The following is a 12919-nucleotide window of genomic DNA, read 5'->3' on the forward strand; positions in this document are numbered from 1 at the left end:
TAAAGTATGCTCCCTTTGATCTTGCCTCTGTTACTTCCCTGACTTCATCTCTAACCATTTCCTACCTTATTTCGCTTCAGCTGTACTAGCCTCCTTACTATCGCTCAGAAATATCAGATGGGCTTCTCCCTCCAGGCCTTTGCACTAGCAGTTCCATCTGCCCGAGACTCTCACCACAGATATATGTTTGGTTTCCTCTCTTAAGTCCTGCAAGCCTTTGCTCAAAAGTCAGATCCTAATTGGGGCATTACCTGCCTCCCTATTGAAATTATAGCTCTTCGCCCATCTCTAATACTTCTTCTTTTTTTTTTTTAAGATTTTATTAATTTATTTGACAGATAGAGATCACAAGTAGGCAGAGAGGCAGGCAGAGAGAGGAGGAAGCAGGCTCCCTGCTGAGCAGAGAGCCCGATGTGGGGCTCGATCCCAGAACCCTGGGATCATGACCTGAGCCGAAGGCAGAGCTAAACCACTGAGCCACCCAGGCGCCCCTCTAATACTTCTGATCACCCTTGCCATGCTTTACTTTTTTCTACAGTACTCTTTTTTTTTTAAGATCTTAATTATTTATTTGAAAGAGAGAGATCACAGGTAGGCAGAGAGGCAGACAGAGAGAGTGAGAAGCAGGCGCCCCACCGAGCAGACAGCCTGACACAGGACTCGATCCCAGGACCGTGAGATCATGACCTGAGCTGAAGGAGGAGGTTTAACCCGCTGAGCTACTAAGGCGCCCCTTCCACAGTACTCTTAATATGTTTCTTACTTAAGTTTATCATCTTTCACATGGCACCAGAATGGCACTGCAGGAGACACACAATAAAACTGCCGAATGAAGGAATAAATGAAAGGACAGCTCACAGTTCCATCTGGTGGTGAGCCTGTCTTCTCCATTGGACTGAGGATGTCCCAAGGACAGGGACAGAATCTGTATTGGTCACTGTTGTGTCACCCAGTGCAAAGCCAGGCATGGAGGGGGTTGGAGGTCCTAAAGATAGACTGCAAAAGATGTCTACAAAAGATTCCTGTGAGTAGATCTTTGTCAGATGAAGGTAAAGACATGTTGGATTTTTGGGTGCTTGGGTGGCTCAGTGGGTTAAACCTCTGCCTTCAGCTCCAGTCATGATCTCAGGGTCTTGGGATTGAGCTCCACATCGGTGTCTCTGCTCAGCGGGGAGCCTGCTCCCCACCCACTCTCTGCCTGCCTCTCTGCCTACTTGTGATTTCTCTGTCAAATAAATCTTAAAAAAAAAAAAAAAGAAGTGTTGTATTTTCTTTTCAGGAGAGCTGGAAAGCACCTACAAGAGTTCTCACAGGGAGGGACACCTGGGTGGCTCAGTTGGTTAAGCAGCTGCCTTCAGCTCAGGTCATGATCCCAGCGTCCTGGGATCGAGTCCCACATCGGGATCCTTGCTCTACAGGGAGCCTGCTTCTCCCTCTGACTCTGCCTTCCACTCTGTCTGCCTGTGCTCGCTCTCTCTCTGACAAATAAATAAATAAAATCTTTAAAAAAAAGAAAAGAGTTCTCACAGGGAGGAGAGAACCCCACCTGCTTTGGAATGTGGGAGAGTGTGACATTAATGACTGCCACATTGGCTTCCTTTTTGTTCTTTGTGATTTCCATTCTCACTCTGGGCACCCTGTTCTCATAGTTCTTGGAGCTCTGACACTTGGGCCTCCGTGTTTCAGCTCAAAGAACATCTTAGAAAGGCTTGCTTTTTTCCCTTCCTTCCCCTCTCTCTCTCTGCCTTTATTTTTTTTTTAAGATTTTATTTATTTATTTGACAGAGAGAGAGAGAGACAGCGAGAGAGGGAACACAGCGGGAGAGTGGGAGAGGGAGAAGCAGACTCCCCACTGAGCAGAGAGCCTGATGCGGGGCTTGATCCCAGGACCCTGAGATCATGACCTGAGCCAAAGGCAGACGCTTAATGACTGAGCCACCCAGGCGCCCCTCTTTCTCTGCCTTTCTGATTAATTTATTTGAGAGAGCGAGAGCACTTCAGCAGGAGCAGGGTAAGGAGGAGCAGAGGGAGAGGCAGGCTCCCTGCTGAGCAGGGAGCCCAATGCAGGACTCAATCCCAGGATGCTGGCATCATGACCTGAGCTGAAGGTAGACACTCAACTGACTGAGTCACCCAGGGGCCCCTTAGAAAGGGTTGCTGTGGCAAAGCCAGCTAGTGTCAGCCAGTCTGAGACTACATTTTCCAGAAGCCCTTGCAACCAGTTGAGGTCACGAGACTAATTCTGTCCAATGGACTCTGAATAAGAGATGTATATCATTTAGGGCCAAAACTCTATTAAAAAAATCCTCTTGGATTACTGAGGTATAATTGATGAAAAATGTAAGCTATTTAAAGTGTACAACATGATTATTTCTTATATGTATATATTGTGAAATTATTACCACAGCCAAGTTAACTAATACATCCATTACCTCACATAGTTGCCTTTCCCCCACTTTTTTGGTGAGAGCATGTAACGTATACTCTCTTAGAAAAATTTTTTTAAAAGATTATTTATTTATTTATTTGACACACACACACACACACACACACACACACACAGAGATCACAGGTAGGCAGAGAGGCAGGCAGAGACAGAGAGGGAAGCAGACTTCCTGCTGAGCAGAGAGCCCAATGCAGGGCTCAATCCTAGGACCCTGAGATCATGACCTGAGCCAAAGGCAGAGGCTTAACTCCCCGAGCCACCCAGGCACCCCACTCTTAGAAAATTTTAAGTACGGTACAGTATTATTCATCATAGTCATCATGTTATACATTAGATCCTAAGATCTTACTCATCTTATATAACTGAGTGTTTGAATCCTTTTAAAAGCCTGTCCCCATTTCCCCCAGCCCCTGGCAACCATCATTCTACTTTCTGTTTCTGTGAGTTTGGCTTTTTAAGATTTCATATATAAGTGATACCACACAGTGTTTGTCTTTCTCTAGCGGACTTATCTCACTTGCATAATGGCCTCAAGGTCTATCTGTGTTGTTGCAAGTGGCAGGATTGCATGTTTCTTTATATATAAAGAAATATTATTAAACCATGAGAAACATGCAATATATATAAAGAAATATAATTGTATATATATATATATAAAGAAATATAATGTGTACACACACACACACAATCCTCTATCATTTCATTCATTGGTACACACTTGGGTTATTTCCATATCTTGGATATTGTGAAAAATGCTGCTGTAATTATGAGAATATGGATGTCTCTGAGATGTGATCCCCTCCCCCTTTGGATATATTCCTAGCAGCAGGATTGCTAGATCATGTGGTAGTTCTACTTTTAATTTTTTGAGGAACCCCCATCTCATATTTCATAGTGGCTGTACCAATTTACATTCCCATCCAAGAGTGTATAAGGATTCAGTTTTGGGCTGAGGATTTTAGGAAGCAAGTGGGGGTTCTCCAGTCTCTTATTTGGAGTCCTTCAGAAGACTCCAGGCATTTTAGGAGATGGTGGAATCACCAAGTGGAAGGAGGCTGGATTCCTAACTTAACATATGGGCAAAAAGAAATGCCCACTTTGGGAGGTTCTGTGGATGTGAAATAAACAATTTTGTGAGTACTGAAATGGTGGGGTTTATTTGTTATAGCCGCTATTATGACTCTAAACAGTATACTTCTAGACCTCATTGCCCACTAGCTCACTGTACCTCAGACTATTTGTGGTTGTGGAGTAGGACTCATTTTTTAATCTCTCCAATCTGTCCAATCTCTGTCCAACAAGAGAAGTCTTGTTGATATTGATTATATTCAATAATTATATTCAAGAATCAAGAATATTGGTTTTATTCTTGGATGTCCTGGCCATGTCAAATTTCTGTGAGTTTTGTAATGCTTATTGGCAATCTCTGCACTTTTCTTGTTGCAGACCATTAACATCAGTGGACCAGTAGTGGTACTGCTTTAGCTTATTACCCTGTGTTATGTCTCTCCTTACCATTTACCACTCCCTATGATTATCTTGTTTATTTAGAGGTCTATTTGCTTATGGTATTCTTCCCAGTAGAACGTAAGCTCCTTCAGAAAGGAGTTGTACTTATCTTGCTCTGTTCAGTTTCCAGCTCCTAGTATTTTGCCTGGTAGATCCTACATGCTCAGAAATTCTGTGTTGAATAATGAATAAATTACAAACTTTGGTGGTGAGGGGGAGGAGAGGCAACCATACCTGTAATAGATGTTCTCTTCAATTGTAACTTGACCTGAATTCCTATCAGTTTACTGACAACTGCTTCACTCCCTGGCTTTCTGGTAGACCATAAGTACCCAAGATTAAATCTGGTCTCTTATAACTCTCCTCTCTAAGTTTCCCCTACTGGAGATTAGACCACACTAGACTGTCACTGTTTGGTGATATGTCTGTCTTCACCTGGTTTATAAGTCCAGAGAGGGTGTGGTGAATCTGAAGTGGTCACTGATATATCCCCAGTGTCATAGCACAGCCAAGGCCCTTGGTATGAATAGACTTATGGCATGAATGTATGATGTGAACAGGAAGAAGATTCCCTGAGGAAACAGTGCCCTACCATGCCTCCACAGCCCCTATCTCCTGGCAGGATCCTCGGGTTGATCCTGAACTTTGGTCCAGTGGACTGCCCAGCTGCCCCTTTCTTACTCCATCAACTACCTCAAGATGCTGGCTAAGGCTCAACATTTAGCAGTCCAGACATTTAAAGGTTTTCCCATTTGGCCCAAATGGATACTTAGAGCCAAGGTAAGTATCACTGTTGTATATATTTGGTAGTTTGCCGAAAAGGAAATTAACGAGGAAATAAGTCCATCATGAGGAGTGTCAAGATGGTGAGGGTGATGAGGCTTCCTAAAACAATCCCCAAGACTGCAATGTAGTAGGTTTGGTGGGAGGTCTCGGCTGCCAAGGCTCTGTTATTCCACATGTTGCTGTGCCTTGTCTGGTTAGAGGGAAGAGTCAGGGCAGGAATAGTTGGCCTTTAATGGGTTATTGTAATGGCTGAGCTATGGGACTGAAAGGACCCAGGGTGGGGACTTGAACCCACAGGAGGGACAAAAGAAAGAATTTGAGTCAAGGTCAAGGCCAGGATGAAAAGGGAGTACAGGAGGAGAGGATTGGCATGATACGGTTTCCCACCTGGACAGAGAAGATCAAGGCTACAATGCCTATGGGAAAACACAGGAGGAAGGCACAAATCGATAGGCACATGTGGTCTTTGGGGGGCTTGTCCCGAAAAATTTCAAATGCCTGTGGGTGGGGAGTGGGTCATGGCTCGGTATGGATTTTGGACTGTGCTGTCCCCTCTAACTCTTTTTCATGATAACCTGGCTCCTATAAATTCTTTGTTGACCTCCTTTAAAACTCATACTGACTCCCTCTAATTCCTATCATGTCCCCTGTAACCTGTCATTATTGCCTTTATTTAATACCTCCTTCTACCCTGGATCTCCCAGACCCCTCCACTCCTATGCTCTATAATGCCTGTCTGTTCCCAGTAGCCCTTTCCCTGTCTCCTATAACCTCCTCCCTGTCTTCTAGAACTGCCTTGCAGGTCTCTACAGCATGTCTCACTTGGCCCCTAACACCGCCCCTGCAAAATCCCTTGCTGACTCTGATGACTCTCACTGCCCTCCCTGGAGCCACAACTGAGCCACTATCACACCTTGTTCCTGTAACACCGTCATGGTCCCCAAAAGCAGCCTTTTGCCCCTATAAAACACCTACAAAGAAGACCCTACTCAACACTTGAACACTGCTTTCCATCTATAGAACCTTGTTCCATCATAAAGCTCTCACCCTATAAAACTGTGCCCACAATACTGCTCTCTTGATCTCATTTGCTGTCTCTCTCACTCTGTCACGATGGACCATTGTCTGTTATGAGCCTTACTGTTTACCCATCAACTCTCCCTTCCCCTCCCCCCCACACCCATGGCCTCTCTGTTGGCTCCTCTAAGACCTTCCTTGACCAACTCTAAATTCTAAGTCCTCTCCATGTCCCTTTGTGGCCTCTTCTCTGTCCCCTTATAAAGGCCTGTCCTTTCTCCCTCTGCCACCTTCTCCCAACCTCTGAAACTAGCGTCTTGATCCTCTGATTCCTTCTTTCCTCCACTCCTAGCAGCCTCCCGGTTCTCCTAAAGCCGTGTTCCCTCTAAATAGTTCTTGTAACACCCTGTCTCCTCTTGAGACCCTTCTTTCCCCCTCATTCTGCCATTACTCACGCTTTCTTCCTCCCACCCTATCCCCCCATAAGTTCCCTGCCCCTTCAAACACCCCCATTAAGGCATCTGGGTCTGGGTACAAGGAGCTTCTTCCTCATTCCAACCTGCCAGGGGTTACCGCGGAGACCATGCAGGCTCCGCCTCCTAACCTGTCTTTCTATTATTATTGGCTGATTGAGGTTGCATGTGATAGGGTGGGGAATCCAATACTCACATGGCTGCTGATTGGTCTGAAGGAGTTCAGACTCTTCCTACTCTCTTAGGTGACTGGTCAATTCCGGGAGTTGTTTTTATTAGTTTAGTTTCGAAGGCCGTTTATATGTTTTGGATACAAGTCCTTTCTCAGATATGAGATTCGCAAGTGTTTTCTCTGGGTCTGTTGTTATCTTTTTAATTTTCTAACAGTGTCATGTGCAGAGGAAAGTTTTTAATTAGTATTAAACTCAATTAATTTTTTCTTTTATGGATATGCTTTTGTTGTTATGTCTAAGAGTTTCTCTGCTTAATCCAGTGTAAGGAAGATCTTCTATGTTTTCTTCTAAATATGTGATAGACTTACATTTTACATTTAAATATGTGATCCATATTGAGTTCATTATTGTATAAGGGGTAGGGTTTTCTTTTTTTAAAGATTTTATTTATTTGACAGACAGAGATCACAAGTAGGCAGAGAGGCAGGCAGAGAAGCGGGGTGGGGGGGGGGTTTGGGAAGCAGGCTTCCCGCTGAGCAGACAGCCCAATGCGAGGCTCGTTCCTAGGACCCTGGGATCATGACCTGAGCCGAAGGCAGAGGCTTTAACCCACTGAGCCACCCAGGCGCCCCTATGGATGATCATTTTTGATAGGTATAATTTTATTTATTTCAATGTATTTATTTTTAATTAATTAATTAATTAATTAGACACAGAAATCACAAGTAGACAAAGACGCAGGCAGAGAGAGAGGGGGAAGCAGGCTCCCCGATGAGCAGAGAGCCTGGTTCGGGGCTTGATCCCAAGACCCTGAGATCATGACCTGAGCTGAAGGCAGAGGCTTTAACCCACTGAGCCACCCAGGCACCCCAATAAATAAAATTTTTAATAAAAAAATTTCCTATGGCTCAAAAAAGAAATCAAAAGAAAAATTAAAAAGCATTTTGAGGGTCGCCTGGGTGGCTCCGTGGGTTAAAGCTTCTGCCTTTGGCCCAGGTCATGATCCCAGGGTCCTGGGATCCAGCCTCACATCGGGCTCTGCTCAGTGGGGAGCCTGCTTCCCCTGCTCTCTCTTCCGGCCTCTCTGCCTACTTGTGATCTCTGTCTGTCAAATAAATAAATAAAATCTTTAAAAACAAAGCATTTTGAGCTGCATATAAGTGAAGACACAAAATGTAAAAATATATGTGAGTTTGTCAAAGCAGTCATTAAAGGGAAATTTATAGCAATAAATGGCTATTTTAGAAAAGAACAGTGTCGGTTCACTCAGGTTGCTATAACAAAATGCCACAGACTGGGTAGCTTATAAACAACAGAAATGTATTTCCTACAGTTCTGGAGACTGGGAAGTCCAAGATCAAAGAACTGGCATATTCAGCATCTGGTAAGAGCCTCACCTTCCTCCTAGACAAGAGTCTTCTTAGTGTAATCTCATGGTGGATGTGGCAAGGGATTTCCCTCAGGCCTCTTTTATATTGGCACTAATCCCTACATGAGGGTTCTGCCGTCATGATCTAATCACCTCTCAAGGCTCTACTTCTAAGTACCATTATGTTAGGGATGAAGCTTAAGTGAATTTTGTTGAGACACAAACATTCAATTTATAGCAAACCATCTAAAATTAAGGATGTCTGCTTTCTCTTTAAGCATCTGGAAAAAAGAAGAGAAAATTACCCTAAAAGTAAGCACAAGGGTCTTTTTCAACAAATGGTGCCAGGAAAGCTGGATATCCACATTGTAAGAGAATGAAGTTCAATCCTTACCTAATGCCATCTATCAAAATTAACTCAAAGTGGATCAAGAAAATATTTGCTAATCATATATCTGATAAAAGGTTAATATTGGAATACATAGGGACAGCCTGGGTGGCTTAGTCTGTTAATCTACTGCCTTCGGCTCCGGTCATGATCCCAGCGTCCTGGGATGGAGTCCCACATCGGTCTCCTTGCTCAGCAGGGAGCCTGCTTCTCCCTCTGCCTCTGCCTGCCTCTCTGCTTGCCTGTGCTCACGCGCGCGCGAGCTCTCTCTCTCTCCCACAAATAAGTAAATAAATAAATAAATCTTTTTAAAAATTTAGAATATATAAAAAACTCTTGCTACTTAACAAAAACAAAAATAACCTGACTTAAAAATGGGCAAAGGACTTGATTAGACATTTCTTCAAAGAAGATATGCCAATGACCAATAAGCATTTGATCAGCATCACTAATCATTAGGGAAATGACAATCAAAATCACAATGAGATGTCACCTCATACCCATCAAGATAGCTATTATTAAAAAAAAAACCCAGAAAATGGCAAGTGTGAAGAAGGTTGTGCAGAGAAATTGGAACATCAGTGCACCATTGGTGGGAAAACAAACTGGTATAGCTGCTATGGAAAAATCTATGGTGGTTCCTGAAAAATAAAAAATAGAATTACATATGATGCAGCAATTCCACTTTTAGGTATATATCCAAAAGAATTGAAAACAGGGTCTGTAAGAGGTATTTGTACCTCCCTATTTTTACTGCAGAATTATTCACAATAGTCAAAAGGTGATACTAACCCAAGTGCCCATTGATGGATGGATAAATAAAATGTGATTGAGTTTCTTTGATTTGCTTCCCTCTTTCTTCCCCCCTTCCCATATGTTCATCTATTTTCTTAATTTCCACATATGAGTGAAACCATATGGTATTTGTCTTTCTCTGACAGACTTATTTCACTTAGTGTAATACACTCTAGCTCCATTCATGTCGTTGCAAATGGCAAGATTTTATTCTTTTTGATGACTGAGTTATATATATATATCTCACATCCTCTTTATCCATTCATCAGTTGATGGACACTTGGGCTCTTTCCATAATATGGCTTTTGTTGATAATGCTGTTATAAACATTGGGGTGCATGTATCCCTTTGTATCTGTATTTTTGTACCCTTGGGGTAAATACCTAGTAGTTCAATTGCTGAGTCTGAGGGTACTTTATTTTTAACTTTCTGAGGACCCTTCATACTGTTTCCCAGAGTGGCTGCACCAGTTTCCATTCCCATCAGCATTGTAAGGTGAATCACTAAATTCTACTCTTTTTAAAAAAATATTTTATTTATTTATTTGACAGACAGAGATCACAAGTAGGCAGAGCAGCAGGCAGAGGGAGAGGGAGAGGCAGGCTCCCCGCCGAGCAGAGAGCTTGATGTGGGGCTCGATCCTAGGACCCTGGGATCATGACCCAAGCCAAAGGGAGAGGCTTTAACCCACTGTGCCACCCAGGTGCCCCAACTAAATTCTACTCTTGAAACCAATATTACACTATATGTTAACTACCTAGAATTTAAGTAAAAATTTGAAAGAGACAAAAAAAATGATAGATATCCTTAAAAAGGAAGGAAATTCTGATACATGCTATGACATGAATGGACCTTGTGTACATTATGCTAAGAAAAATAAATGTCACCAAAAGACACTATATGATCCCACTTATATAAGGAACCTAGAGTAGTCAAATTCATAGAGACAGAAAGTAGAATGGTGGTTGTCAAGGGCTGGGGGGAGGAAGGGAATGGAGAGTTGTGTTTATTTTATTTTATTTTTTTTTTTATTATTTTTTTTAATATAATTTTTTATTTTTTATAAACATATATTTTTATCCCCAGGGGTACAGGTCTGTGAGTCACCAGGTTTACACACTTCACAGCACTCACCAAAACACATACCCTCCCCAATGGATGGAACTAGAGCGTATCATGCTTAGCGAAATAAGTCAAGCGGAGAAAGACAACTATCATATGATCTCCCTGATATGAGGAAGTGGGGTGTTTATTTTATTTTTGAGATTTTATTTATTTATTAGAGAGGGAGAGAATGAGCAGGCAGGGCAGCAGGCAGAGGGAGAGGGAGAAGCAGGTTTCCAGCTGAGCAGAGAGCCATTCCTGGGGCTCAATCCCAGGACCCTGGGATCAGGACCTGACAGAAGGCAGATGCTTAACTGACTGAGCCAACCAGGTTCCTCGGGAGTTGTGTTTAATGAGTATGGAGTTTAGTTTTACAAGATGAAAAGGCTTCTGGAGATTGGTTGAAAATATGAAAGGTATTTTATAATACTGAACTTCAAAGATTTTAGAATGGTAAGTTTTGTATTATGTGTATTTCACCACAATTTTTTAAATGCCATTTATAATAGGGTCAAAAATATTAAATATTTCAGGATAAATCTGACAAAAGGCATGTAAGATTTGTACATTGAAAACTACAAAACATTGCAAAGAGATTTTTAAAAAAGATTTTATTTATTAATTTTACAGAGAGAGACATAGTGAGAGAGGAAACACAAGCAGGGGGAGTGGGAGAGGGAGAGGCAGGCTCCCCACTGAGCAGGGACCCAGGACCCTGGGATCACGACCTGAGCCCAAGGCAGACGCCCCAAAACTGAGCCACCCAGGCACCCCTGCAAAGAGATTTTAAAGATGTCTTGAGTAAATGGAGAGATGTGCCATGTTCACGAATTGGAAGACACAAAATATTGTTAAGATGTCAATTCACAAATTGATTTATAGAGTCAGTGTAGTCCCAATGCAGGCTTTTTCTTTTAAAATAAATTTATAGGCTTATCCCTAAATTCAGATGGAAATTAAAAAGAACTAGAATAGTCGAAACAACTTTGAAAAGGAAGAGAGGGAAGAACTCACACTGTTTCACTTCAAGACCTGTTATAAGTCAGAAATTAAGACAGTGTGGTATTGATCAAGAAAGACAAATAGATCATGGAAAAGGGTAGCCTATTCTTAGTTCAAAGATAGATCTTAACATATGTAAGCATTTGAGGTTTTTAAAATGTGCAAAAACAATAGAGTGAAGAAGGCTAGTGTTTTCAACAGATGTCCTGGGATTAATTAACTATTCATATGCAGAAGAACACACTTAGATGCATACCTTATGCCAATAAAAATGACCTCAGCATGAATCCTAGATCTAAATGTAAAACCACAACCATAAAACTTCTAGAGAGAACATAAGAGAAAACTCGAGTTAATCAAAGATTTCTGAGATTCAACAACAAAAGCATGATCTGTTAAGGGCAAAATTGGCCTCATCAAAGTTAAAACTTCTGCTCTTCAAAAGATACTGTTAAGGGGCGCCTGGGTGGTACAGTCATTAATGTCTAACTCTTGGTTTCAGCTCAGGGGTTGTGATCTCAGGGTCATAAGTTTGAGCCCGATGTTGGGCTCTGCACTCAGCACAGAGTCTGCTTTAAATTCTCTCTCCTTCTTCTTTTGCCCCTCCCATTTGCACGCTCTCTCTCAAATAAATAAATAAATAGATATTTTTTAAAAGACACTGTTAAGAGAATTAAAAGACAAGCTACACACTGGAAAATATGATAAAGGACTTGTTTCCAAAATAGATTGGGGACTCTCAAAATTCAATAATAAGCCAAACCAATAAAAATTGGCAAAAGACTTGAACAAAAACTTTACCAAATACGTATATAAACGGTAGATAAGTCCTTGGAAAGGTACTATCATTAGCCTTAGGGAAATGCATATTAAAATCATAGCGAGATACCACTACATTCTAATTATGGCTAAAATTTTAAAAAGTAATCATACAAGTGTTGGCAAATATTTGGAGTGATTGGAACTCTCATACCTGGCTGATATGAATGTAAAATGGTACAACCACTTTGGAAAAACTCTTTGGCAGTTTCATAAATGTTAAACATACATCTACCATATGATTCAGGCATCCCACTCCTAGTTATTTATCTAAAAGGGATGAAAGCATATATGCATACAAGAACTTGTCTATGAGTGTTCACAGCAGCCTTGTGTGTGTGTGTGTGTTTGTGTGTAACTTCCTGGAAGTGTCCTAAAGGACAGGTCCACTTTCCCTTCCTCTGTCTCACTGCCTTGGATGCACATGTGATGGCTTGAGCCGCCATTTTGGGCTTTGTGGATGAGTGCCCCAGATTAGAGAACAGGAACAGATGGATGGAAGGAGCCTTACCTTGACATTCTGAGAGGCCTTCAGGCCAGTCCTAATCACCAAACTCAAGACTTTTATGTGAGAGGGAAATGCCTCTACCTTGTGAAAGTGTATCTGTGGTTTCCCGCCTGGCCCCCTGCTCTGTTACTCGCTGCTGAGCCTCAACCTAATTAATAGTTCATCTCACTGTTTTTCTGGTGAATGAGCCTGGGTCATCAGTGTTGTTTCTATTTTTACCAGAAAATGAGTTTTTTCATTAATAGCAGGGGAATTGCAATTCAGGACAAGCAAACTATGGTGAATCTTAGGCCAGTCCTGAGAGCTGGTCCGGGGGGGGGGGGGCAGGGGTTTACTTTTATAAGAGAAAGGGGGAAGCTGGGAAGGGCTGTTTCCCTGAGTTCTCATTGGCTGGGCTTCTGGGAGTGGTAGGAGCAAGTCTTTTCTCCATTCCTCCCCCACTGCTGGAATATTAAGGCAAGCTTCTTCCTGTTGGGGAATGAATATTTGCTTCTTATGGCAAGTGGCAGCCAGTGACAGCCTTCTTTTTA

Source organism: Mustela putorius, unplaced genomic scaffold (genome assembly GCF_011764305.1).
Source record: "Mustela putorius furo isolate JIRA1106 unplaced genomic scaffold, ASM1176430v1.1 tig00000174_pilon_pilon_pilon, whole genome shotgun sequence".
Classification (NCBI taxonomy): Eukaryota; Metazoa; Chordata; class Mammalia; order Carnivora; family Mustelidae; genus Mustela; species Mustela putorius.